Source organism: Suncus etruscus, chromosome 8 (assembly GCF_024139225.1).
Source record: "Suncus etruscus isolate mSunEtr1 chromosome 8, mSunEtr1.pri.cur, whole genome shotgun sequence".
Classification (NCBI taxonomy): domain Eukaryota; kingdom Metazoa; phylum Chordata; class Mammalia; order Eulipotyphla; family Soricidae; genus Suncus; species Suncus etruscus.
The window spans coordinates 24,366,898-24,394,396 of NC_064855.1; the positions used below are offsets into that span (position 1 = coordinate 24,366,898).

The window sequence follows — 27,499 nt, forward strand, 5'->3', positions numbered from 1 at the left end:
GATGGGGTACAGGAAACAAAAAATGAAATTGTGCCAGCTACCTAAATGTACAAGTAAGAGGCCAAATAAGAGACACATTGTAAAGCCTGGGAAGGACCCCCCAATTCTGCTGATTTGAGGGCTCCTCCTGAAGCCCTGGCTTGAGATCATTAAAGAAAAGCTGGTAGTATCTGGAGTTACCTTCTGGAAGCTTCTTCCTCCCGACTGGCCATCTGTCTGGTACTAGGGACTGGACTTCATGTACCCCCAGGCTCCGGAGCATTTGTATTGGCAAAGGAAATTGAAGGATGTCTCGGAATAAGAAAGGAAATACTTCCCTAACATTTACTTAACTTATTGTTCAGGTTGTGAACCTAATGCTTTTATAACCCCCTTTCAACATGCTGCCAGAATAATCCTTTGGGGAAAAGTCTTTCCTGAATTTCTAGATTCAGTTCCTTTGTTTTCGAAGCAAGGCCTCTGCTTTCCCAGGGGTGATGGAAGCTAGCTCCAAATTATCCCCTCCCTGCATTCCTATATCAAACATTCTTACACTTCTCTTTTGGGCTTAGGGAATAACTGTAATTAATTTGCAAGCCAAAACTGCTTCAGAGTCAGTATCATTCTTCAAAATAAAAAATACCTTAACTCAATTTCCTCTAAAGAAATCCTGAAAGCATTTTATTGAAAAAAAAAAAAAAGAACTGGTTCTGTGTGAATTTTTAATTTTCTTTCATAAAGTGAACAGTCGGTCCCTATTTTCAAATGGTCAACTTCAAAACATGTTATTTCTCAATAGTTAATTTGTTTTAGTTTTAAAAAAAAAGACAACTGGATTTTCTCTAGTAACTAGAGCGAAACCTAAGCCTGCTTTAAAATGACTAAATATTGGGCCGAGAGTTAGAGAGGTCTTGACCCCAGCCCCCCATATGGTTCCTTGAGTCCCTGACAGAAGTAATCCTTGAGCACAAAGATGAGAATAAGCCCAGAGTATAGCAGGATACTATATTTGGCCCCCAAACAATAATATGTAAGAAAAAAATATATTAAGATGAATTCAGAACAATTTCAAGCAGGGAAGTTAGATTCATGTCTCTTTTTTTGGGGGAGTAGGGTTTTTCCCAATGATGCTGTGGCAAAAACCTGGGATTACCACAAGAAAAGTATGTGCTTAAGTCTCTGAGCTATCTTTCCTGCCCCAAACACACTTTTTTTTTTAATTATCTTGGCTTTAATCATATCCAATCATAAATCTCCTATCATTCTGAATAATGGACTAAATCCATTAATACAGTAACATCATTTCCTGCACAGACTTCCCCATAGCACTCAGCTTGTTTCCAGGAAATAATTCAATCAAGTAACTCTTTTGAGTGTCTACTCTGGACAAGCCCTTGCTTGGCGGAGGAGGAATACATAGTCCTGGACACTCGCTGGCTGCAGCCACACATTGAACAGGGAGTGGGATACTGAAATGAAGGAATGTGTCCAAGTGCAGAGAGAATAAAAAGTGCTGAAATAGCCTGAAGCAAAGAAAAAACACCACTGAGTGAATAGAAAGTGGATGCTTGCACGCTGGGCCCACTCAGGAGTGATGCTTTTCCAGTGACTTTGGCTGTACACGAAACAGATGGGACATGTGCTGGGGGGCAGTGGAGAAAACCCTCAGCCACAGATGCGGCCGACACAATGGCCGCCCACACAGCAACGCTTCCATACAAGAGCTCCCACTTCTGGGGATGGCTTGAGTGAGACAACTTCTTCATTGTTGCCTAAAGCTAAGGAGAAGTGCTTCTATAAAGACACAAAGTCAGAATCAGTTTCTCTCTCTCTCTCTCTCTCTCTCTCTCTCTCTCTCTCTCTCTCTCTCTCTCTCTCTCTCTCTCTCTCTCTCCCTCCCTCCCTCCCTCCCTCCTTCCCTTCTTCCCTCCCTCCCTCCCTCCCTCCCTCCCTCCCTCTCTCTCTCTCTCTCTCTCTCTCTCTCTCTCTCTCTCTCTCTCTCTCTCTCATCCCCATTCACAGGACACTTCAATTCTTTGCCAGCAAAATACCATGGAGGGCCAAGGAGCTAGCTCCAATGGCTAGAGTGTGAACTTTTGCCTTTTGCAGCCCGGGTTCAAGCCCTGACCCTGCATGGTCCCCTGAGCATTGCCAAGTACCCACCTCAGGAAGAGAAAAATATTCTATGAAAAAATGAGACAGCCCAATTGATACTGAGGACCCCCGCAATGCTGTGTGAGAGGCAGATGATGCACGCTCCTCTACTCCATGGCCGCCAGCCTACCCAAGGGAATCATTCTGAGATCCCCTATTGAAAATACATGGAAACAGAGAGCTGTGAAGCAGACAGATACTTCCTGTGGGAAGCAGTCCTCCTTCTTCACACTCAAAGGAGGTTTCTGCAGAGGCTGCCTGACCCTGTTTGTGTTCCTCCTCTGCTGTTAGGCAGAGAAGGCTCATGGCATCATACAGAAGAACAACCCAATTGGATTTCCCTTCAGTGAACTGCCCATCACGTCCACAAATGTGACTTCAATGCTCAGCTGACTTATCTTCTGGTGAACTTAGATTCACTGGTATCCACCATGTTTTGTCCCACCAAAGCCATGGGATTGTTTTTGCTGTGGGCAAGCTCTAGGGATAGGAAAGTCTTGGGGTAGTAGGTATTGTGGGGTAGATGGGAAGGAAAGACAGGTGAACAGCAGGAGGTGAGTGGGAGTGGCAGAAGAAACTGAAGGGGCCCACCTCAGCACTGAGGAAGGCTCTATCTAAGAAAAGATGAATGGAGGTGACAACTAGGTTTGGAGGAGCAGTGTGTGGGGAGGAAGGAAAAGCAAAGGGCAAGGGGGAATCTCATGGAGGGGAGAGAGAATTGCAGGGCACTAAAGCAAGAAAGGGCTGGAGAGAACAGGGGGTCAAAGTGGAAAGAGATGAGGCCATGCTAAAGAGGAGAGGTCAGAACACAAAGTGGCTTCTGAACAGCACTGGGAAAAGATCCAATTTGTGTCTTTGAAAAATTAGGCCGCAGTAGTGGCACAGCGGTAGGGCATTTGCCCTACATACGCTGACCTAGGCCAGACCGTGGTATGGTCCCCCAAGCCAGAAGCGATTTCTGAGCAAAATGGCCAGGAGTAACCCCTGAGTGTCACTGGGTATGGCCTAAAAACCAAATAAAAAAGAAGAGAAAGAAGAAAAATCACTTATGCTGCCCCATAAGGAATGATTAGAGTAAAGAAGGGGAGAAGACTTGAGAAAGAGGACAGAGATGATGCTGCAGAAATAATCAGTGATCCATGGAGATGTCCCACTTTTAAAGCAACGGGCATATTTACAAGAGAGCTGCAAGTCAGAATTGCTAGGACCTGGCAAGTAAATTATTTAGACTGCAAAAGAAGATAGAGTTCAGACAGCTTTGGAATCCATTATCTGTCCCTCTACTCTAATTCCCCAATGCTCAGGCCATAAATAAAGGAATTGGGGCAGCTGTCCAGAGTGGACAAGCGAGGGAGGGAGTGGCAGGTGCGGGTATGACCGAGGCAGGAAATCCGTGAGAAGCAGAGTTTTACAGACTTCACTGTTCCGGGGACTGAGAGGGGATCCTACAATGTGGCAGGAAGAAGTGAGAGTTTCAGCGAGTGCTCAGTTTCAGCAGGGGGTAAGGAGAGAGGCCTGAAGCGCTGGAGACTCTTTAGGGGCAAAGAGCAGACAGAATAGTCAATCCTCTGTAAAGGGGTAGAAATCTTCATTCAAAAAAGCTCATATTGTCAATACTATGAATCTAACAATTCCTAAACAAGAGGGAAAAAAATTTTTTTAAAGAAATGGTTTAGCAGGAACAAAATCAGATACTAACCAACTTCCTGAAACTGAGTTCAAACTTTCAAAAGATTTCACACCATATACCTTTCAAAGGTACTACAGTTTGGGGTAGACACACTGGCTGACTCCTTCCTGATCCCCAAAGCCTTTGATCAGGAACTGTCTTCCTGAGGTCCCCATGGCATCTGAAAAATAAGAGGAACAGCTGGCATCCTTCAGTCAACTCACCAGAGGAGTGGGAGGGTACAGGGGCCTCATGAAGACAGCCAAGGTCAGGAAATGTGCTCTTTTAAGTGCTATTGTCACCAATAAACCATCTATCTTATCATGAGTATATCATTGCTCAGGGGTGGTGGAATTGACCAAGACCTGGCAAATCTTATAAAAACAGAGCTACTAAAAAACAACAACAACAACAACAACAAACAAACAAACAAAAAGAGAGCTACTGGGGATCAAGCAAACACCAGGTCCCATCAACAACCCGGGGTGGCACTTCCTTCTTCCTAGGATCCTGGGCTGCAACCTGACTTGGCCCAAGGGATGGACTTGTTAACAAACATGGACAGGAACACACTTCCGGGCCCTTCCCCCAGGCCTTCCCAGTCTCCAAGCAAACCCATGGACCGTGTGGCCTATGAACACGTTTCCTTTCACTGAAGACTGCCAAAAGCAGGGGAAGAAAATGGAAGTGACTTGGAGTTATGGCACTAAAAAAAAAGGCCAAATGAGCAAAGAAATAATCAACTCCACATGAGCCATGTCAGCTCCAGCACAATGAAAGGGCCCAAGACTAACCCCAGGAAAGGTCACTCAGATCAAAGGTCACAAGCAGAAAAAGGCCAGAGCAAGGGGCTGTCCGCAGCAAGAGGCATCAATGTGGTCCTAATTACACAGCCAAGGAGAAGGGATCTGAGCCAGAGCAGAGTAAGGTTCTAGCCACAATATTGGTGAGTTAAAAATAAAAAGTCAAGTGTTCCTGTTCTACTCTCTTTCAAAGGGACTATTTCTTCCTGCTTCTAGAGCACAGGAAACCAAGAATTATGGAGATAAAGATAATTCTGGCATCCGTAGTAAGCAGCACAGAAGCATAACTTACGTTTGAAATCACAGCTGCATACAAACAGGGAAATTCTAAAAAATGAATCAGAAGAGATAATTCAAAAGACAAAATGCAGCAAGTTCCAAGGGGATCGCTTTTGCAAGCATCGGGAGTTCCTATGGAAAAATAACAGGCATAGATTTGACTACAAATCAAATGTGAAGAGCAAAAATTTTTTCAGTTTGCAGAGACTTGACTAAACTTGAACTATATGAACAATTGGCTAACCCTGTTTTTAGAAGATGAAAAGGCAGAATGTGAAAACAGAGGGAAAGAGCTTGAGATAAGTATAAGTGTCAGGTAATAAAACTAATACAGTTGTTAATAAGCCCAGGGCTTTGTGTAGGCCTTCCCAAATGAAACTAATTTTCCCTGGCAGTTACAAAAGACTCATGGGGTTTGCTCTATTTCATTTTAATAACAAGGAAATAAAGACCTCAAGGAGACACTCATTTCCATAAAATATAGCCGAATGTCATCAAACATTGAGGAAAACACAAAGTAGGAAAAAGACAGTCCATCTCAGAAAAATAGCCCTCGCAGAAAGAAAATAAGTTGTCAGAAAGACTTAACTTGCACAAAGTTGTCTGGATACTGGGACTCTGCAACAGTGATTTTTTTTTCTGTTACCTGCTGAGGAGGGTATTTCACAGAAGCCTGGAACATAGCTATGTTCATTTCCAAGTACCTTATTCTACCCTTAAACATAAAATAACTGGAGATGTCTAGATTTCTTAGACATGCACCCTGGCTTCATTCAGACTAGGGATGGGAACAAGGTAGGCACAGCTCGTGTCCTCAAAACTAGAGTGACTATGCTTTGACAATGGAACTCTTCAAACATGGTCATCAGGTGCCACACCAATCACAGTTCAGGAGCAGATGGCACAGAATCACCTCCACACAACTGCTAAGTTTCAAGAGGGTGAAAATATACACAGGCCTGTATGAAGAAAACTTGCCCTCCCTACCAGCCACCCCCTAACTCCAACAGGCAGTTAAAATGGAAAGATAAGCTACAATACCCTGATAAACTGAAAATAGAAAAACAAAGCAATTAAGGGGACGGTATCTTTGTAAGCAATGCTCAACAGAGTGTGAAGTTTCCATCCAATTGGGAGAAAGGCCACTTTGGCATGAGGTCAGCCTGCCTACCCGAAATGAAGCAGTGCTTGCTGGAACAACTCTGCTAAGCTGAGTAAGTACAAAACAACAGCTGCTGATTGTGACACTACACTGGGCAAAAGGAAAGGAAAAGACTGAAAGACACAATCCAAGGACATTCTGGGACAGGATATCCAACAGACAGTTAAACACTCTGGAAAACCCATAGCAGCAAGCAGACCCAGCCTGGAAGACAGGTAAGCGGTTTCCAGTGATGTCCCCTGTGCAAAACTTTTCTGAAAATTCTTTGATAATTCTTTTCAGTATCTAGAAGCCAGGCATAATAATTCTCCTGGCCACGTTATGATTACAATGGAATCTTCACCCCATATGATCATCACTCTGACATTACCAACCAATGAATTAAGGGGGAAAAAAATCAAAAATACTAATTTTTAAAAGCAATTTTAATTGCTTTTTAATTTTTAAAGATGTTTTAAAATTTTAATTCCAAAAGAAAAGCAAATTTCTGAGGTCCTGCTCAAAGTTCTTCTCCAGCATAGGGCAGGCCTGCTTCTGCTGATGTCCCCCTGCCCCCCACAGCCACTTCTTTCACCAATGTCAATTATTTCAATACACAACATGAGGTGGGGGGTGCTTTTTGGTGAGATTTTGAAGTTATGATTTGGTTCTTACGTATGACCATCTTAAAAACACTGCTTTGCATGTGGAGGCTTGAGTAGAAATGACAGCTGCATACAAACAGGCAATTCTAAAATGTGAATCGGAATATATTATTCAAAAGACAAAATGCAGCAAGTTTCCAAGGGAACCTTTTTTGCAAACCATTTTAAGAAAGTTGTTAGTTGGATCCTCAATATTTCTTCTAAATTTTTAATATCCTAAAATTTCTTTATTCTGGAGGATGATGAGTGGAGTTAGAATCTACAGCTTAGGGGCTGGAGAGATAGCACAGCGGTAGAGCGTTTGCCTTGCATGAAGCCGATTCAGGACAGACAGCGGTTCATATCCCGGCATCACATATGGTCCCCTGTGCCTTCCAGGAGTGATTTCTGAATACAGAGCCAGGAGTAACCCGAGTGCTGCCAGGTGTGACCCAAAAAAAGGGGGGGGGCTGGAGAGATAGCACAAGGCGTTTGCCTTGCACACAGCCAACATAGGATGGACCCTGGCTTAAATCCCGGCATCCCATATGGTCCCAAACCTGCCAAGAGCGATTTTGAGCACTGAGTCAGGAATAACTCTTGAATGCTGCCAAAAAAAAAAAAAAAAAAAAAAGAAATCTACAGCTTGAAATCACAGAAAATTATTTCTTGTTCACTTAAGTCTTAGACAATAAAAATGTAGTGAGGGGGCAAGGAGACCTGAGGGGCAGAAGCATTTTATGCTGGATGCTGCAGGTCTGAGATCAGTGAGTTCAAGCTCAGGGTGACCCTGCACCACCCACTTGCCAAAGTGCAATTCCAGTGGTTTTGTTACGTGGGATCCCTACAAGCAAGTGTACAACCACTGGGAGCACTGGGTGTCAGCACACCAGAAGGAAAGTGAGACCCCCAAGGAGCAGGGATACAAGCAACACAACCATATGCTGTGGTGGCAGAGGCTTCTGGTCACCACAGCAGCAACCAGAAAGGAAGTGGGGAGGGCAAGGGAATGTGGAAGAAATAGAAACATATTTTAAAATGTATTGAGCTGCGGCCAGAGAGATAGCACAGTGGGTAGGGCACATGACATGTATGTGGCTGACCCAAGTTTGAATTCTGGCATGATTTTAGTACACAGAGCCAGCATCACTGGTGTGACCTCTCCATAATGTATTGAGTATCTGTATTTAAGAAAACATGGTAGGGACAAGGAAGGAAGGGGAAGAGTAAAGTTACACCATAAACTTGGGGTAAGGAGACCTTGATGTCATTTCGGGAATCCCACTTCATCAGCTCTTAGAATACATAGAAGCAATAGCATTTATACCTTTTTTAAGTTCTTTTGAAGCATGGTAGAAACCCTAGGGTGTGTGTGTATGTGTGTGTGTATGTGTGTGTGTGTGTGTGTATCAGCTCTTAGAATACATAGAAGCGATAGCATTTATACCTTTTTTAAGTTCTTTTGAAGCATGATAGAAACCCTAGGGTGTGTGTGTGTGTGTGTGTGTGTGTGTGTGTGTGTGTGTGTGTGTTCAGGAGTATTGTCAGGGGTCACCTCTGTTGCTTTCCTAGGGGAACAAGGTGAATCTAGCCTCTACTCCAGGCCTCCCACATGCAAAGCATGTGCTCCAGCCTGAATCATCTCCCCCTGTCCCAGGAGAATATTTAGAATTTTTATTCTAAATATGTATATTCTAAATAACATTTTGTATTATATTTTATATTCTAAATAAAATTTAAGCATTTAAATATCTAATAATTAAAAATGTTTTCAAGAGTGTTTTCAGTTCATCGTTGGTGGTCTAAGTGGATGTATTTCTTTTTCCTCCAGAACATTCATCAGGTAGAACATTTAGTAATTTGTGTGGCTGAAGTTCTGTCTCCACCTTTTCTGTCCAGCTTTCAACCTCACAAGGGCTACATGTGGGAGAAAAATCTATCTGAGCCCTCTTCCATGCTTTCTGCCTCATCTCTGCAAATTCCTGAAACGACTGCTAATGAACAAGGAAAGGGGGAAAAACAGCAAAGGAATCCAAAGTCAACAAAACTGCAGCTCAAAAAATTAAGTTAAAAGCATATAATTCAGCACTTGAGTTTGCAAGCAAAAAAAAAAAAAGTGTTTGTGTTTGCTCAAAAAAAAAAAAAATAAGCCAGATTGAAGGAGGAAAAAAATAATGAGAGAAGATTAGTATACAATTTCATTGTAAGCTGTCCTTCATTTGCTATGCAAGTGAAGAAATGAGAGAAATTTTCCAAGCAAATGTTCTTGCCAGGAGAAAACGCCATCTACCTGATTGCAGTCCAGGTCTCCTGCAGAATGCTGAGAATTTTGGGAACACTTTCAGCTGCAAAAGACCTGGCTCCTTGTGAATTGGTCTTTCCAAAAGGACCGTTACTAATGGCGGGTGGGGAATCCTAACATTCCCAACTTGAAAACTAGTCAATTATCAAACTTTCCAAGAATTTAAGCTACAGCATTTCAGAGTTCCACATAATCAGCTCCTTTTTTTCCTCCTAGAGTCCCTGCCAACCTGCGTGAGTACCTTTGGGCCCAGGAGGCAGGTGTGGGTGTTCCACAGTATCAGATATTAGTTTGTTTGTTTGAATTACATTCTTTGCTTGAGCTGCCTCAGGCTACAAATAAAACATACTACTAATTAAAACAACCAACAGCAGTACCAATAAAACATCTAAAAAGCAGCTTTTAGACTGAGAGAGAGTTTTTAAGTTCTTGCCTCTTGACCTTGGAATATGGGAATGATGAAACTAAGTGAGACAGTTGCCGTTTCTGTTGGACAAGGATGGAAAGTCCACTTGGGCCTGTGGACAGAGAGAGAAACACTACTTGACACTGATGCCTCATAACTACTTGAGCTCAAATGGAGATAGAGAAAATTTAGCATATAAAAAAGTCAAAGAAATGCATTCATGGGGCTGGAGAGATTGCATGGAGGTAAGGAATTTGCCTTGCATGCAGAAGGATGGTGGTTCGAATCCCGGCATCCCATATGGTCCCCAGGCCTGCCGGGAGCAATTTCTGAGCATAGAGCCAGGAGTAACCCCTGAATGCTACCGGGTGTGACCCAAAAACCAAAAAAAAGAAGAAAAAAAAAAGAGAAATGCATTCAATATGAATAATTGTATAATTTGATTAATTAATTATAATTTAATTCACGTGAAGGCTCTCAAATGTTTTTTATTTGGGGGGGGGGTTGGGTCACACCCGGCAGCGCTCAGGGGCCACGCCTGGCTCCACGCTCAGAAATCGCTCCTGGCAGGCTCGGGGAACCATATGGGATGCCGGATTTGAACCAATGACCTTCTGCATGAAAGGCAAACGCCTTACCTCCATGCTATCTCTCTGGCCCCTGGGTTTTAAATATTAACATTCCAAGAAATTTTTCCTGAAAGTTACTATAAAGTAACTTGTTCAGCTTGGTTTCAGGAAGAATAGTCACCATGCAAGAATTGAAATAAAAGAGGAAGAGGGGCTGCAAAGAGAAAAGATCTGTTATCTATTATTGTCAATTCATTATAGAACAAAAAGGCAAAATAAAATAATTCCAGACTAAATTTGGCTTTAGGCAATCATTAAATGTCTTTTGGTTGGGTGCTTCTCATTTTACTCCAAATAAAATAGATGTCTCTCCTTTATTATTTTGTTTTCTTTTTTTTTTTGGTTTTTGGTTTTTGGGCCACACCCGGCAGTGCTCAGGGGTTACTCCTGGCTGTCTGTTCAGAAATAGCACCTGGCAGGCACGGGGGACCATATGGGACACTGGGATTCGAACCAACCACCTTTGGTCCTGGATCGGCTGCTTGCAAGGCAAACGCCAATGTGCTATCTCTCCGGGCCCTTGTTTTCTTATTTTACTTTGAGGTTATACGTGCCTGTGCTCAGGGCTCACTTACACCTGGCTCTGCACTTAGAATCATGCCAAGTAGTATTTGAGGAATTATATGCAGTGCAGGAGATTGATCTGGGATTAGTTATAGGCAAAGCAAGTGCCGAACCCTCTGTACTATCTCTCTGGCCTTTCAGAATACATTTTTTAAGTGACTGGCCCCAAAGAATGAAACGGCAATTAAAAACAAGTTCATTATTTGAAAGAACTATCACATGTTTAAAACAATGAAATATAAAATAAGTAAAAGTACTTTTCTACTACCATGCTCAACACTGACAACCTCCACATTTTAAAGTATTATTTAAAGGACCATGAAGATGCTAGAAGAATTATGGCATTTCCCTTATATGCAGGTGATCCAAATTTGACCCTGGAGCACAAGCCAGAGCAGGATCTGCACACCAATGAATATGGAAAAAAAATTATTTGACAGTTGTATTTGTTTTGTATTTACTTGGCAAATTTTAGTTTTATAAGAAACTCACATCTAGTTCATAATAAAGGGGATTATAATAAAATGACTTCATCAACATTCAAAGTTCATAAGGTATTTTCTCTTGGGGCCAGAGCGATAGCACAGCAGTAGGGTGTTTGTCTTGCACGTGGCTGACCCAGGACGGACCTGGGTTTGATCCCTGGCTCCCATATGGTCCCCCAAACCAGGAGTGATCTCTGAGCGCATAGCCAGGAGTAACGCCTATCGCCAGGTGTGGCCCAAAAACAAACAAACCAAAAAAATATTTCCTCTTAAAAAAAAATCAAGTTACTCAAATATGAGTAGTAAACCCATTAGACAAGATACAGAAACTTAGGTTACTAACTAAACAAGCACACAGCTATTTCTTTTTTATTTTTTTGGTTTTTGGTTTTTGGGCCTCACCCGGTGATGCTCAGGGGTTACTCCTGGCTATGTGCTCAGATTCTCTGAAAACCTGTATACCTGTGAAAAAATGACAATAATAAAGCCAACCTGTAGGGTAGGAGATTTAGATGGAGTTATTCCCACCCTAAAAATAATTTTAATTTAAAAATGAAAAGGAAGGGATCTCTAAAAGAAAGAGGGCAGTAGGCCCAGTTATATTCTGATTCCACAACTCCGGAGCCTTTTCCACTACTAACTCTCCATTGGCAACTTGAGGGCTTGCACACTCCTCCAGGCTCCACAAGGGAACAAAACAGGGCCCAGGGCTGTGGCCCTCTGTTCAGTGAAAGTCTATTTGCAAAAGTCAAGAAATGGAACCAATCTGGGGCTAATACAGAAAACTTACCCACTGGGACGCTGCAGCAATCCACTGCAGTGGAAACCAGTTTGCTAGCATTTGGGCCATGCAGCTATTTTACCATCATTCTCAGACCCCACAGCACAGGCAGATGAGACACAGGCAGAGGAAGACAAGTTCTTGTGCCCCATAAAGGACCCAGGAGAGGGCCTAGGGTTTTGCAGACTCCATGCAGATTGGCTGATCCCTAGTCCTGTAAGACTCATAAATTCTAACTTTGACCCCTAAACACTGGGGCTCCAGAGCCTCTTCTGGCTCACTCCTTAGGATAATTACCTCAAATTTCCAAGTGAGGACCCCCATTAATTCTCAATAAAATAGTTTCATTAGTCTGGAAGCTCGTGATGCTAAAATATCTTCCAGCCCTCTACTCATTTCTATTAAGCAGGATGTGATTGGGAAAAAAACAACATCATTAAAAAAAATAAGAAATGGTCTTTAGGGCTCGGAGAGATAGCACAGCGGTGTTTGCCTTGCAAGCAGCCGATCCAGGACCAAGGTGGTTGGTTCAAATCCCGGTGTCCCATATGGTCCCCCGTGCCTGCCAGGAGCTATTTCTGAGCAGACAGCCAGGAGTAACCCCTGAGCATCACCAGGTGTGCCCCCCCCAAAAAAACAAAACAAAAAAAGAATGGTCTTTAGTTGGACCCCACTATGTGTAAGGTTTGAAGTGTAAGCAAGAGTAGTCAAAGCAATAGTACAGTGGGCAGGACACTTGCCTAGCATGCAGCCAACCGTTTTTTGATCCCCAACATCCCATATGGTGCCCTGAGCACTGCCAGGAGTAATTCCAAAGTACAGAACCCTAAGTACAGTAACCCCTGAGCACCAATAGATGTGGCCCTCAAACCAAATAAATAAATGAAAAATAAAGTGCTAACAAAAACATTTGACACATTGCCAATTACATACAACATTAATTTTGTGGTAGGATGGTATTGTTTTGATAGTAATAAGGAAAATACAATACAGCAAAGAGGTTGTAGCAATATTCAATAGGCCAGTTGCCCAGACACAACTGACTAATCATTTTTGTACAGATTAGAAGCAAAGTGATAGAGGGCCGGAGAGATAGCGCAGCAGAAGGGCATTTGCCTTGCACACAGCCAATTCAGGATAGATGGCGGTTTGAAAACCGGCATTCCATATGGTCCCTGTGCCTGCCAAGAGCAATTTCTGTGTGCAGAGCCAGGAGTAAACCCTGAGCACCACTGGGTATAACCCCCCCAAATAAAAAAAAAAAAAAAGGCAAAGGGATCAAAATGCTTTCAATCAAAGCAGAAGAGTTTCAAATAACTCAGTATCATTAGAAAACAGGAGAATTCCAACAGGTTAAATATTCCAAATCCTGGCAGAGAGATAGTATAGGGCTTAAGCCACTTGCCTTGCACACAGCCAACCTGGACTCAGCCCCCAGCACCCTATATGGTCCCCCAAGTCTGCCAGGAGTCAGCCCTGAGCATAGAGCCAGAGTAAGCCCTGAGTTAGGTATAGCCCAAAAGTCAGAAACAAAGAAAAATTCATAATCTACTAATTATAATTAATATAATTATAAAATATCAATAATTTAATCATAATAGCCAAGTAACCTATTGATATAAAATGTATATCACTATATAATTGATATAAAATCTATTGAAGTCAGAAAGATAGTACAGAGTTAAAGCACTTGCCTTGCACACACTTAACAGACCCTGATTTGATCCTGGGTATCATCACGAGGTGGCCCCATGAGCACCACTGGGGCAGCCCTGGTAGAGCCCAGTATTGTAGACCCAAGCAGTGCCCCTCGGGGCAGCACAGTGAACTGCAGCAGAGAATCCTGGGAGTGTTTTCTGAGCTTCCTGATCACCATTTGGGAGGATCCCCCCCCAAAATATATATATATTAACTTAATAATAACAACTTAATAATTTAATATATTAAAACTATATGATTATAACCCAGAAATAAACATACTAGAGATTCACTATGATAGATACTGTTCTAGAATTGACTTATATATGATAACTAGAGATCTAAACAAGTATTCAATCTTGTTCAGTTTTTCTCCTCAAATTAAAAGGAAAAAACTTGCTGACAAGCCTCATCAATCATTAAGAGAACCTCATTCTGATATTATATAAGCTCTGTCAACTTTAATCAAATTGCTTGCCAGATCATAGATAAGTAATGACTTACTTGGGTTAAGCCCGGCCAGAGTTTTCCTTCTGTAGCATATACATCTCCGAAGTGAAAATAAACAGCCTCACACCTCTTACTGGGAGCTGGACTCTGTTGCTCTTAAACTCAAGCTTCGCCAGAAAGGAGGAGGAGGGGAAATTTTGCCTTTAAGATGACCTCTTTTTCTTTTTTCCTTTCTCAAAGTGGTCATCAAAACCATCTTAGACTACTTTGCTTAAACAGTTAACTATTTTGATATAGACCAGCATAATGTAAGTTAACTATAACTGAAGGCTTTAGTTCTGATATTTTGTTTTAGTCAACATTACATACAGATATAAGAGAAGAGAAATAGTTAACAATTGACAAGAGTAATATTACAAATAGCTCAAGGGTCACCCCTGGCAGAACTTGGGGAACCAGGTACAATAATGGGGATCAAGACAGAGTCAGCCACATGGGAAGTTAGCTCCTAAGCCCCTGAACCCGCCCCACCCCCCCAAAAAAGAAAAAACAGGGCTAGAGTGATAGTGCAGTGGTAGGGTATTTGCCTTGCATGCAGCCGACCCAGGACAGACCTGGGTTCAATCCCAGGCGTCCCAAACGGTCCTCTGAGCCAGGAGCAATTTCTGAGTGCATTGCCAGGAGTAACCCTTGAGTGTCACCGGGTGTGTCCCAAAAACCAAATAAAAAAAAAAAACCTAACACATTGTGGGGGCCAGAGCAATAGCAGGTAGGTTATTTGCCTTGCACAAAGCAGGCCAGGATTCGAGTCCTGGTACTCTAGATTGTTCCCCCCAGGTCCTCAAACTTTTTAAACAGGGGGCCAGTTCACTGTCCCTCAGACCATTGGAGGGTCTGACTATAGTAAAAACAAAACTTATGAACGAATTCTTATGCACACTGCATATATCTTATTTTGCAATGAAGAAACAAAACAGATACAAATACAATATGTGGCCCGCGAGCAATAGTTTGAGGACCATTGCCCCAGAGCCTTTCCAGGAGTGATCCCTGAGCGCAGAGCAGGAGTTAGCTCTGTTCACTGAAAAAAAATAAATAAACCAAACAAAACAAAACAAAAATCCCCAAACCCAAAAAGCCCACAGTGGCTGCTGCCATGGTAACACACAAAAGTAAAATTATTTTAAGGCCTAACCACCATGACAATAGCTCTTTTAAAATTACATCCTTAAACACAAAAGAAATGACAAATAATGACAATTGTGTTTGCTAGTCTAATAGGAAGGCCACAGTTAACAACCCATCCTATAATGACTCAAAATTGGTTTTGCTTAGCCAGTCAATTTTTTTTTAAAACTTTAGCTCTAAAATATACAATGAAAATTATTTGAAAGATCTGCATAGGTCTATAAATGATCAATGCAATTTGATTTGAAGAGCAATATAACCTAAAATCCAATAAAGTTTCAAACAAGGTGGCGAGAGCTTAGAGTTAGAAACTAAGGGTAAAAAGTTTGATGTCTCATTTATTTTCATTTCACAAGGAACTTTCACTATAACTTCAATAACTAGAAATCGAAACACTGGTTTAGAGATTGGAATCACCTTAATCAGATTAGAAATGATTTGGAAAAAAAAATGCTCTTAGGTAGAGATGTGCATTTAGAAGGAGGTGAAAAGAATATTTTAACTTGTTCAAAATATAATCCTCCTTAGCATAGAACAAAATTTGTTAACACTTTTGGGCAAGCATCCGTATTACTTAATGAAAGAAAATGTAAAATGACCTTTCTTAAAAGGTGACCACAATAAGTCAGGTGCATTCATAGCAATAAAACAGTCACAGTATGAGAGAAAACTTCATTAGCATCTATACCAGGGCCACATGTTGAGCAAGAAGCTGGATTCAGGGCCCGGAGAGATAGCACAGCGGTGTTTGCCTCGCAAAGCAGCCGATCCAGGGACCAAAGGTGGTTGGTTCGAATCCCGGTGTTCCATATGGTTCCCCGTGCCTGCCAGGAGCTATTTCTGAGCAGACAGCCAGGAGTGACCCCTGAGCACTGCCAGGTTGTGGCCAAAAAAAAAAAAAGAAGAAGCTGGATTCAAGTGGTAGAGAACATCCAGTGCATATGTGAGATCCGAAGTCTATTCCTAAATGCATGCATACACACACATTCCCTTCTCTCTCTCTCTCTCTCTCTCTCTTCCTCTCTCTCTCTCTCTCTCTCTCCTCTCTCTCTCTCTCTCTCTCACACACACACACACACACACACACACCACACACACCACACGCATGCACGCACCTTTTAAGAACTAGCAACATCAGTATTGACTCATCCAAAGCCAAATACCAATAAAAAAGCTGGTGTTAGATATTTCATCAAATCATGGTAAGGCTAATTTCACAAGGGTAAAGAGAGTCAGACAGGGTAAGTACTAAATTCCATCAGGACCAATTTGAAAGGCAAGAAATCATTACTTTACTGGTGTTTTATGCAGAGTGATAAATAAAACTGTTCCCACAAACCTATACTGTCAAATTCATAATCACATTCCATCATTCCCTCAAATCATCACCATAGCGAGCCAATAATGCCATTGAATTCCATTTTATTGGGTGGGATGGCGGGCCTAGAGATTGCACTCAAGGCCTCATACATGCGCACTGCTGGCCCCTAACTCCATCTAGTAGATGAAAATTGCTCATACCTACTCTCAGAGACACAAGGAACAGTGCAGAACTGTTCAAAAATGGGCAGTTAGAATAACTGAACAGGAGGTGAGAAACAGGCAGTGTGCCTTTCCAGCTCTGTTCGCCCCTAATTATTATTGCTGTTACTCACTGTGTTGTTATTTAGTGACACACACACCCTGAGGCCAAAACCATGAAAATAAGCCAAAATTAATGGGCAAGAAAAATGTTTTATCCCTAGCCTCTGATGCTATTCTTTTCTTTCTTGCTGAATAAAAGGGGGCTGCCAAGCTCTGAGGTCACTAGAGAAATTTCATGGCCAAATAAAGGGAGCATTTGATCCATTTATCCATTACACATTCATCCCCCATGCCAACTTTACCTCTGACCAGGTCCGCATGTACAATGACAGAACATCTATCAAATCATGATAAAATAAAGAAAACCTCATTTTTATTTGGATACTTTACAAAACTGATAACTGTCAGAGACCTCTGAGAGGAGAAAGAAGCCAGAGCACACATTTTTCGACAAGTACAACCCCCAGGAGAATCCCTTTAACGCTGAGTATTGAAAACAATTAAAACAAAACATAGCAACAACTCTTGGGGCTCTAAATCAGAGCTTCCTCAAATAGGGTTAGGTTCGCCATCCCCTTTTTTGACCATCAAACCCTGGAAATCAATCTTAAGGCAACAATAGAAACTCTCAACTACACCTAAGCGTTACTGCAGCCCCATCAGTCAAGCATCATCCCTGGAGGGGGAAGTGTTGTCTATATTGGGAAAACAAAATATAATGCCACACAGATACACTATAATCACATAAAACTGTCAGAATAGTGAAAATCTGTGGCAAGCCTTCCAGCAAAGATGTGACAGTGGACATCCCAGTCTTTGCAGCATTGAACCATTTGTTTTGTTTTGATTTGTTTTGTTTTTCCATTATCTCTCAAGCTCTCTTTCACCTTCCTTACTAAAAGCTGTGGTAACTGCTGACCTGCAAAGGAAAGTCCTTGAGTTCTCTGGACTTGGGAATTGGGTTTGTTTTTTCTTTAATTTTCTTTGGTTTTGTTTGGGGCCCATGCCCAGTGGTGCTCAGACTGTTAGTCTGGTGGTGCTCAGGGGACCCCAGGTCAGGCATCAAATTGTGCAGAGCTCTGCAGACTTTGAGGCTTCTCCCTGTGCCCTGTGCCCCAGTTTTTTAAAAGCCAATTAGTGAGTTTAAATCCATCTATGGGGACCAGAGGGATAGTACAGTGGTAGGGCATTTGCCTTGCATGTAGCTGATCCAGGAAAGACGGTGATTCTAATCCTGGCATCCCATATGGTCCCCAGTGCCTGCCAGGAGTGATTCCTGGGTGTGGTTTAGCAACCCACAACTTGGTGTGGTTCAATAGCATCATCACCACCATTTTTTATTCTAGCCATATTACCCTACTGACTGGCCCTCAATTAGCCCCAATTTGAAGCACTGTTTAGGACACAGATTAGGGAAGACCAGTGGGTTTGTAGGGGGTCCTCAATGCAAAGACAAGAGTGAGAAGGCCAGTTAGATACAAGAAGTCCATGGCCCTTATACTACCATGAAGGTATGATAGACACAGACACCAGTGTTCACTGCTGCTGGAAACAGCTGGGCAGAGGCAAGAATAAAAAGAAGCCCATAGTGGCTACGGCACCAAGCAGAGAAGAGCCCACTCCTGGAGATGTGGTTGTGGGTGGGTGGGGAGCTCAGCCCCCAGAAAATGTCGATTTAAAGGAGAACAGACATACAGTCTGGCCTGTAGTTGAGGAGCATGATTATTAAGGTAGAGTGTAGGAGAGGAATGGTGGAGGCTGCCTAGTGCAGTGAGATTAAGCAGAGTAAGTGAAAGGCAAGGTATGTGATGGTCTAACAATACTCTGAATGAAATGGTGATCAGCTTGGGGGACAGGACAACTGCTGGGTTACCCTGAGGGTGGTGAGGGTGTGGGCACACACATAAACACTGAACAGCACCAATGCCATAGACCTTTCTTCATGAGAAAACAGAAAAGACTTGGGTTAATGAGGACTGTGCCATCCAATCGTCTCAAATATCAATGATGAATAACGGTAGCCTCTATTGATAATTAATTGTAAACTCCAGAAGAAGTCCTCTAGTAATCACTGGTTCTTGGCATTCATCCTCTCCCTGAGTAAATCTCCCCTCCTGAAATTCCAGTGAGAATGTTCGGGTGGAGAGGAGCCGGCTGGGCCAATACATGGCCTCAAGGAAATGCTCAGCTGTGTACCTAACAGAAAGAGAGCAAACACAAGGCTCATAAAGTGCCATCGCCTCGCAGACAGACTCAAGATAATGGAAACACCTGTTTTTGTCTTGAGAAATCCAGAAGAAATATTTGATAACAAGCTAATGACAAACTAAGAATCACATTTGAAGTGGAAAAGGGCAGGGCAGTAGAAGCGGCCCTCATCTCTAAACTATGGCTGGGCCCCGAGAGGCAGTAGAATCGCGGCCTCATCTCTAAGCTATGGCTGGGCCCCGAGAGACAACATAAGGACCATGATGCTCCCCTTGCAAGCAGTTGATGGCAGCTGGTCTGCCTAGCCTCTATGAGGTGCCCCAGACCTCTGGGAGTGACAACCCCAATCACAGAGCACAGAATGAAGTCTGGTGTCTGAATTGCGGTGGGTGGTGTCCCAAACATTCCCACCCACTCATCCCCCCCCCAAAATAAAGTAGGGCTGGTTTTGAGAAATAAAAAAACTATTCAAAGATAGTTAGGGAACCTTTTAACACTTTTTTTTTTTAATTTTCTGTTTGGTTTGAGGGACACATCTGACAATGCTCAGGGCTAGAATATGCTCTGCAATCAGAATCATTTCTGGTGGTGTTGGGGGGACTATATTAGGTTTTGGGGATCAAATGCAGGTCAGCTGTTGCATAGGCAAGCACAAAATTCTGTACATGTATTTCCAGGCCCCTTTTGGATACATTTTCTATCACCACATATTAAGTCAGGGGTAGCTATGAAATGTGGTCATCCGGGGCCGGAGAGATAGCATGGAAGTAAGGCATTTTGCCTTACATGCAGAAGGACGGTGGTTCGAATCCCGGTCATCCCATATAGTACCCCGAGCCTGGCCAGGAGCGATTTCTAAGCATAGAGCCAGGAGTAACCCCTGAGCGCTGCCGGGGTGTGACCCAAAAACCAAAAAAATAAAATAAAATAAAATAAAATAAAAAAGAAATGTGGTCATCCCACAGAAGTCTCTGAAGCTGATTTTAAGAAGGCAAAGACTACAAAGACCTTTTGGATGTCCATGGCTCATTGTCTCACTCAGGGAATACATTCTACAATGTCTGTTGAAAATACCACTAGGACACGTCCTCGCTTAACAAGATCCTGTCTTGAGAAGATCATTCCAAGCATAAAGCAGCTCTGTATGGAAGACAGTTCCATCTTCTGAAACAAATCTGCATTTTTAGCATCCCTAAGGAACAAAACACGAATCATATATCACTTTATCAGCTCGCTCCACTCCCATATAAATCTTGGCCAGCAGTGGTGTGATTTCAGAAGAAAAGGGAGCAACTCACCCCCTCTGGCATCCAAGGGAGCCCAGCCCTGCACAGGGCTGTCCGTGAAAAATGACCTGGTGTCACGAAGCTATGAATAATAAGATTTAATAAAATTCCAAACCCTGAACAAAACAAGGTCTCTGAAGAGAGAAGTGGCTTGTGTTCAAGCAGAGAAAATCCTTCATCAACATTTCCCAGAACAGAAAATATAAGCTATTAATCTCAACCACAACCTCTCAAAAAAAATTTTTTTTTAAAGTACTGAATCATCAACATGATCTTGTGTTCTTGTTCCATGGTTCTGTGAAATAAATTCTATTTCTTATGTTAGGGAAATGCAATAAACAAACTAAACACACAGGCAATGCCTGATAGCAACTGCTAAGGTTAGCAGCCAAAAGTCTTCTCTCTGATATATGCGCACAGTCCCACTCTTCACATTTTTCCTGGAGCCTAACATCCTCGCTCTATTTTCATCCATTTTTGGCATATTTTTGTGGCTTCCTTACTTCCTTTCCTTGTAAAACAACACACACACATACACACATGAATGCAGTTATCAAAGCTCTTGGTTTATGGAAAGCTGGCTGAAGGAAATATTACTTTCAATCCAATTTTAATAATAAAAATTAAGTCAGGGCTATTTTTCTAAAACAGTCACTAAGATTAAATTTTCTAACAATTTTAGGAAGAAATGCTATTTCCTCCCCCCCCCCCCCCCCCCCCGCTCAATGATCATGTGTACAGAACATGCAGGAGAGAACAGAGCGATAGCACTGAGTGATAATAGGGTGCTTGCCTTGCACGCTGCCAACCTGGAACAGACCTAGACAATTCCTGGAATCCCATATGGTCCCCCCAAACCTGCCAAGAGTGATATATGAGCACAGAGCCAGGAGTAACCCTCTGAGCGCTGCCACTGGGTGTGGCTCAAAATCCAAACCAAAAAATAAAATAAAATAAACTGCAACAGATTTCAAAGGACATTATACAAATTTAAGAAGTCTAACTTACTACTCTATACATACTCATAGCTGGATCTCACAGGCATAATGAGCAGGGCAAGAAATCAGATATAGGGTGTAGAATGTTTGCCTTGTTTCTGGCTAACCTGGGTTCAATCCCAGTACCTCATAGGATCACCAGAGCATCTCCAGAAATGATCCCTGAGCGCAGAGCCAAGAGTAAATTCTGAGGATCACCAGGGGGTAGCCCAAAAAAATCAAAACCAAACAAAATCAGATATAAAAGAGCACCTACTCTATGAGCCCTTTTTTATATTTTGACAAGAAGCGAAACTAATCTCTGGTGACTAACCAGAAAAGCTGTAGCCCTCAGGGGCAGCAGCAGGAATCTGCCAAGGTGAAGGCAGAGTTCTCTGTCTTCATAAAAGCACGATTACCATAGGTATATGCCTAAGCAGAACCTTCACCAATTATTCATTTCCTGCATTTAACTTTCTACTTGTGCCCACTCATATCTCAGCTGGGGAAAAAGGCAAAATACAGTCTCAAAGTATTTCTTAAGATTCAACTGCTGCAAAATTAAAAAAAAAAAAAAAAAAAAAAACCTGCAGCAAAACCAGATTACAACACTAATCATGCCAAACCCATCTAGAAATCCCTCCTGGATCAAAATCGCAGACTAACATGTACAGGAGATAAAAATGACATGTATAGAGGTTTTACCATATGCCAACTGCTCTATTTTCATTATCTCATTTAATCCCCACAACAGAGGGTTGGAGAGATTTTTGTTATTATCCCCATTTTCTGGATGAGGAAACCCAAGGCTTAGATCAAGATCACCACTCAAGCTCACATGGAAAAAGAGATGTCCTCTTTTAGAAGAGCTAAAAGCAAGCTCTATATCAACATCTTTATTCTCTATGTGCATTATGATAGTGTACAGATAAAATTCGCCACACAGCAACCTTTAAACAGAACACACAACCTAAGGTCAATAATGAAACCTGTATTTTCCCCTCCTCCCGAGTTAGATGTAAGGCAGGAATTTCACGGTTCCTTTATTCTCTGATTAAAACACACATCACAGGCTCTTAAGAATCGAAGTTCCTCCTTACATTCCAACTGATATGTTGCAGAACAAAATGCTCTTCTAAATGATATCTGACCACTGAAATACATCACACAGCAAAGGGACAAGATAACTGTAAGCCAAGGAAGCACGGGATTCATAACATTCAGGTTAGTCCAATGCATTTGAGTGATCTTTTCAGTTTAGTTATCTACTAGGTCAAGTCTGGAATTAAGGTGAGAAAAAAATTAGACATATTCTCTAGGTGGCTTATTAATTTTCTAACACTGTATTGCACAGAGAATTGGGTAATGGACTGCAGGGTCCAGGCTGAAAAGAACTGTGATACACAGTATGATTTAATCAGGAACAAAATAGATCAAGATAACATAGAAATTCTGCACTGGGAAAGCTAAAGCACTGAAAGTCATATTCATTTCTAACAGTTCTGCAAAGAGAATTAACTAAATACACCATAAACTTAGACCTGTTTTTTTCTTAGAAAGTTTTCCAGAAACAAACTGGGCTAATGCTTGAGAAAATGTCAGTGTCCACAATTTATTTGTCAGGGAGCAGGGGCATGGAGATGGAGGGAGGGAGGCAGGGGAGAAAGACAAACTAATGCTTCCCAAAGATTTTACAGAAATTGTTGTTAGGCACATTTCACTAACTGTGGCTGCTAGCAATTTGCAAAGTGAGTGCCTTGCAAATCAAAAAAAATTCTTAAAAGAAAAAAAAAAACCACCTTGAATGAATTTAAATTCTGCAATACAGATGCAACAAAAATCAACAAAATTCTAAAGAACACAAGTCCAGTAAGACATGCCCAGCTCAAGAAACATTTCATCCCTGCAGAACAATCTGCTGTGTTTGAGGTCTGATTTTGCTCTCCATTTAAGAAGTTATGAAAACAATGCATGGTGCTTCCCAGCTGAGACTCCCTGTAACCCAATTTTACATTTATACCAAGAGATCATTCAAAGCAGACTTACCAAGCCAACAACGTGTGTATGTTTGTGTCTCAGGGGAAAGTCGAGTAGTGTCTTTTCTGTCCTCACAGTGCTGTGCACTTCAGTACAAAAATCCTCCTCCCAGTCCTGCCTGCAAAGTCCTGACTAGCAATGCCTTTGGGTTGGGCTTTTCTCTTACAAGATAAGCTGTTAAGTCATGCCTTGATTTTAGATCTGCTAACATATGGAGTGTTCTTATGTAGCCTCTCTCCACCCCCACAGCCACCCCCCCCCCATCAATGCTCGGCTCCACTCTCTCCCCACACACACATCCACACATACAAAAAAGGCACTGCAGGGCAGAAATTCCTCAGGTGCTCGCTAATGGAATTCCCAGGGTCTTGGAGCCGCTTCGGGGATCAAGAGATCTCATAGCCCCTGCTGAGGTAAGGAGCAGTGAGTCTGTTCTATTTAATCAAATACAGAATGAATTTTCAGCTCTATTCACTAGCTTGTCTCCAGGGCTCTCAAAAGGCACCAGGCAGCTCGAATCACACACATGTGGCTCTTTTAGGCAAGTATAATTAGTTTGATTTTAAAAAGCCACATTAATAATATCACCTCAGGACCATTATTCAGGGGACAGACGACAATGATACTGTATGTTTTAAACCTGACAATGGGGGGAAAAGAGTGCAAACAATGCGTGGAAACTTGAAGGGTTGGAAAAAAAATGCAACAAACCAGTTTTTCATTTCATTGTAATCTAATATTTCTAAAAGCGACATCAAGCACATGCATATACCTTCTCTTTAAAAAAAAAAAATTCCTTGAAGAAACTCAGCAAAACCCTCCTCCCCATTCTATGGAAAGTGAACCAAGGACCTTATACCCCAGAACAAAACATACAAGTGGAATGTTTATAAATAAAGGAGATGTTTACATACAATATTAAAACCTCAATGAAAACAATAAAAGTCTCTCCTTCAACAGCAGTCCGCCGATTTTTTTAAAAGTGCCAATCAAAATACCATGTGAAACCAAGTCCAATTAGTTGTTATTAAATAGTAAGATTATATATCTAAATAGAGACTACCTGATAGGCAGCTCAGCAGCTCCTCTTCACACAGCACATGCTAATAGCAAAGGTGATGGTTAACATAATTACATGCTACAAAAAACACATTTTTCAATTAGTGCTTTATAATTTCCTATCCCCGGCCTGATTACACGAAGAGGTTTAATTCCTAAACGCGTTTTCCCCAGTCGCCTTAGAAAACAATCACCAAATGTTTTAGCTACACCTTTGCCAAAGAAACCATTAGTGAAGTTTTTTTCTTCAACTTCTGCTTTGGCCAAAACTAGAAATGAAATTGTACCCTCCCCCAAGGAAAAAAAAAAAGAAAATTAAGGAAGCATAAGGAAAAAGAAGGGAAAAAAACGAGAGACAGGTGGAAGATGGAGTTGGTCCATTTTACCTGGCGCTTTAGAGGGAAGCCCAGAGACAACAGCTCCCCTTTCTGCACAAAGCTTCTATGTATGCCTTGAGGATGGGTAGGGGGAGTAGGAAGGGGGGGTGTCCCGTCTTAAAGTGAACTTAGTTCCTTTCCTGCAAAACCAAGCCACCTGCCACGCAGGCCAGGTGTAAGACTGATTTAGAAGTTAAGCTCCATCAGTGTGCTCAGGGTCCTCAGGGTGCTATGTGCTCCTCAGCTGCCTGGTCAGAACTGTTTTAAGAACTTTCCTTGGAAGAAGAGGTTGATGAGAAGTACAACCATCAATCAAAGCATCCCAAGTGAGTTACTGCACAAACAATAGCCCTGTACCTCTCCTAACTGATTTTCCTGGTTGACTAAACTATTCAAACAAAGATGGATTTCCCAAATACTCCATCTGAGTATTTGTACAAAAGTTAAACAATATACACTTGTGTGTCTTTTATAGAAGTATAAATGTTTCTGCTCTGCACGCTGCCAAACACACACCCCAGGCACGTCTTTACAAAATGAAACAGGTTTTCTCCATCCTTCTCATATAACTTAGCGTATGAGGCCATTTATTTCCACATGTGCATAGCAGAAACGACAGTTTTTGGAGCCTCTCTGGGTTCCTAAAGAATGCTTTCTAGTTAAGGGCTAATTTTAAATTGCCAGAGTCTGTCTGCTGCTCTTTCATCTTGTGCTAAAAGTTGAATTCTCCACGCACACGCACGCATGTACACACTCAACTAAAATGGATGAACTGCCAAAAAGGAGCTAGAAAATGTCACTGATTCTTTAAGGGTTTATGTGCCCACTAAATTTCCCTGCCACCTCTGCACCTTTGCTGCTAGACACTGTCCCTTAGACAAGCCAAACGTCAGTGGGGACCGGCAAGTGCGTGATCTCAGTGAGGCACAGACTAACAAACAAGTCGTCACCTTCATCTTTACTGGCCATCAGCCTGGGAATCATGCGCACGTTACCTTTCACTGCACCCCCTCTTTCTTAAGCACAGAGAGGCTTGACTTTCAGTCCAGGAAGAGCCCTAAACTCCAGCTCCCCACTGCAATGTAGGCTGGCCCTTAAAACATCTGCAAGACCTTTGCAGGCCAGGGGCAGGCAGGCATTGGGGTTTTGGGGGGTAGTCCTCCTCCACCTGATGTGTGTATGGGGTGTGTATTGGGGTTTGGGGGGGGGACACACATTCCGTTGGTAAAGCCCTCCTCCACCTGGGGTGTGTGTGTGTGTGTGTGTGTGTGTGTGTATTGGCTGGCCCATGAAACACCTGGTTTGGGGGGACACACACTCCGTTGGTAAAGCCCTCCTCCACCTGGTGTGTGTGTGTGTGTGTGTGTGTGTGTGTGTGTGTTGGCTGGCCCATGAAACACCTGCACACACTCCGTTGGTAAAGCCCTCCTCCACCTGGTGTGTGTGTGTGTGTGTGTGTGTGTGTGTGTGTGTGTGTGTGTGTTGGCTGGCCCATGAAACACCTGCAGGCCCGGGGCAGGAGTTGGGGTGGGGGACGACGACACACACTCTGTTGGTCGAGCCCTCCTCCACCTGTGTGTGTGTGTGTGTGTGTGTGTGTCTATTCCAGAGAACAATGACAAAACGAGCGCAACAGTGGGTCTAACCCCCTTGGGTGATTTATGACTCCGAGTCCCAACAAGATGTTGAGAGAGAGAAAGAAAGCAACAAAGGTCGAGAAGCTGCTAAAGGCTGGACGGGACTCAAGAGCACGCTGCGATCCATGCCTGTCTTTAGGGCTGGGCAGAAAAAGGCTTTTCCCCGGAGGAGGAAAAAAATGCAACTCCTGGGAAAATGCTGGAAAGGAAGGCAGGCTCAGGGGGTCCGGGGCGCCCCGGAGTAAAGCATACATTGTGCCAGAAACGTCTGGGGCTTCTCCCAGCGCATAAATCAATCACTGTCTCTCCCTCATCCTCGGGGTGGAGGGAATGGAGGCTGAGGACAGGAGGCGAAGGGACCCTCAATCCCTCAGGCTGCATGCACCTCACCTGCCCTGGCCTTGGGGGGTCATTGTCAAAGGGCTCCCGTTGAGCCACTGACAGACCTCCAGCCGCCTCCTCCTCCATGCACGAGGTGGCTCCAAGCCTGGAGGGTGTGGAGGCTCCCCAAGGGCCTGCACTGCGCCCCCCAAACTCCAGCTCCTCAATCGCATGCCCCCCCACCAGCACCCCCATTCCCAGCCAGCCCCGCACCTCTCACGCAACGCGGCTGGGGGAGCCCCAAGACGTCCGGCACGGCTGCAGGCAGGCAGGCTCCGCGAGCCACCCCAGATCATGCCCTGCGCTCCATGCACCGGGCGGGCGGGTGGACGCGGGGTCCGGGGTTGCTCCTTGCACCGAGCCGGGCGCCTGGGCTGGGTTGCGAGTCCCGGGACCCGCAGAGCAGGGGGGGGCGGAGTCACCTGGCGCGCTCCCGCGACCGCGCCTGTGCGCGTGCGCGTGCCAGTGCGCGTCCCCGGCTAGGCGGACGCGGCGCGCCGGGCGGCGAGAAGCACGCGAGCTGCGGGCGGGTTGAGTGAGGGAAGCGGCCGCCGAGGACGCAGCTCTCCCCGACGGCCCGCGCCGCCTCGCCGCAGGGTGCGCGCGCAGCTGCCAGATCAGCCACGGGAGGGGTGTGTGTGGAAGGAATGGACCGTACCATTCTGCAAAAGGGGGAGCGCGTCAGCTTGGGCTTGCTTCTCGGACCCTGGCCTCTCGCTCTCGCAGAGGTCAACCTCAGAAGCCTCGTTTATTAATGGGGATATGTAGATATAGGCGTTCT

The 27,499-nt window shown here is 43.4% G+C and overlaps 1 protein-coding gene across 1 annotated transcript in view; it reads right to left on the bottom strand.

Annotated features, from left to right (window-relative positions):
- Nucleotides 1–27,100, bottom strand: part of CDON (cell adhesion associated, oncogene regulated) — a 103,841-nt gene extending 76,741 nt beyond the window's left edge. The window contains exon 1 of the mRNA XM_049778912.1: nt 26,932–27,100. The gene's annotated coding sequence lies outside the window, so the exon portion shown is untranslated. The remainder of the gene's footprint in view (nt 1–26,931) is intronic.
- Nucleotides 27,101–27,499: the final 399 nt, after the last annotated feature.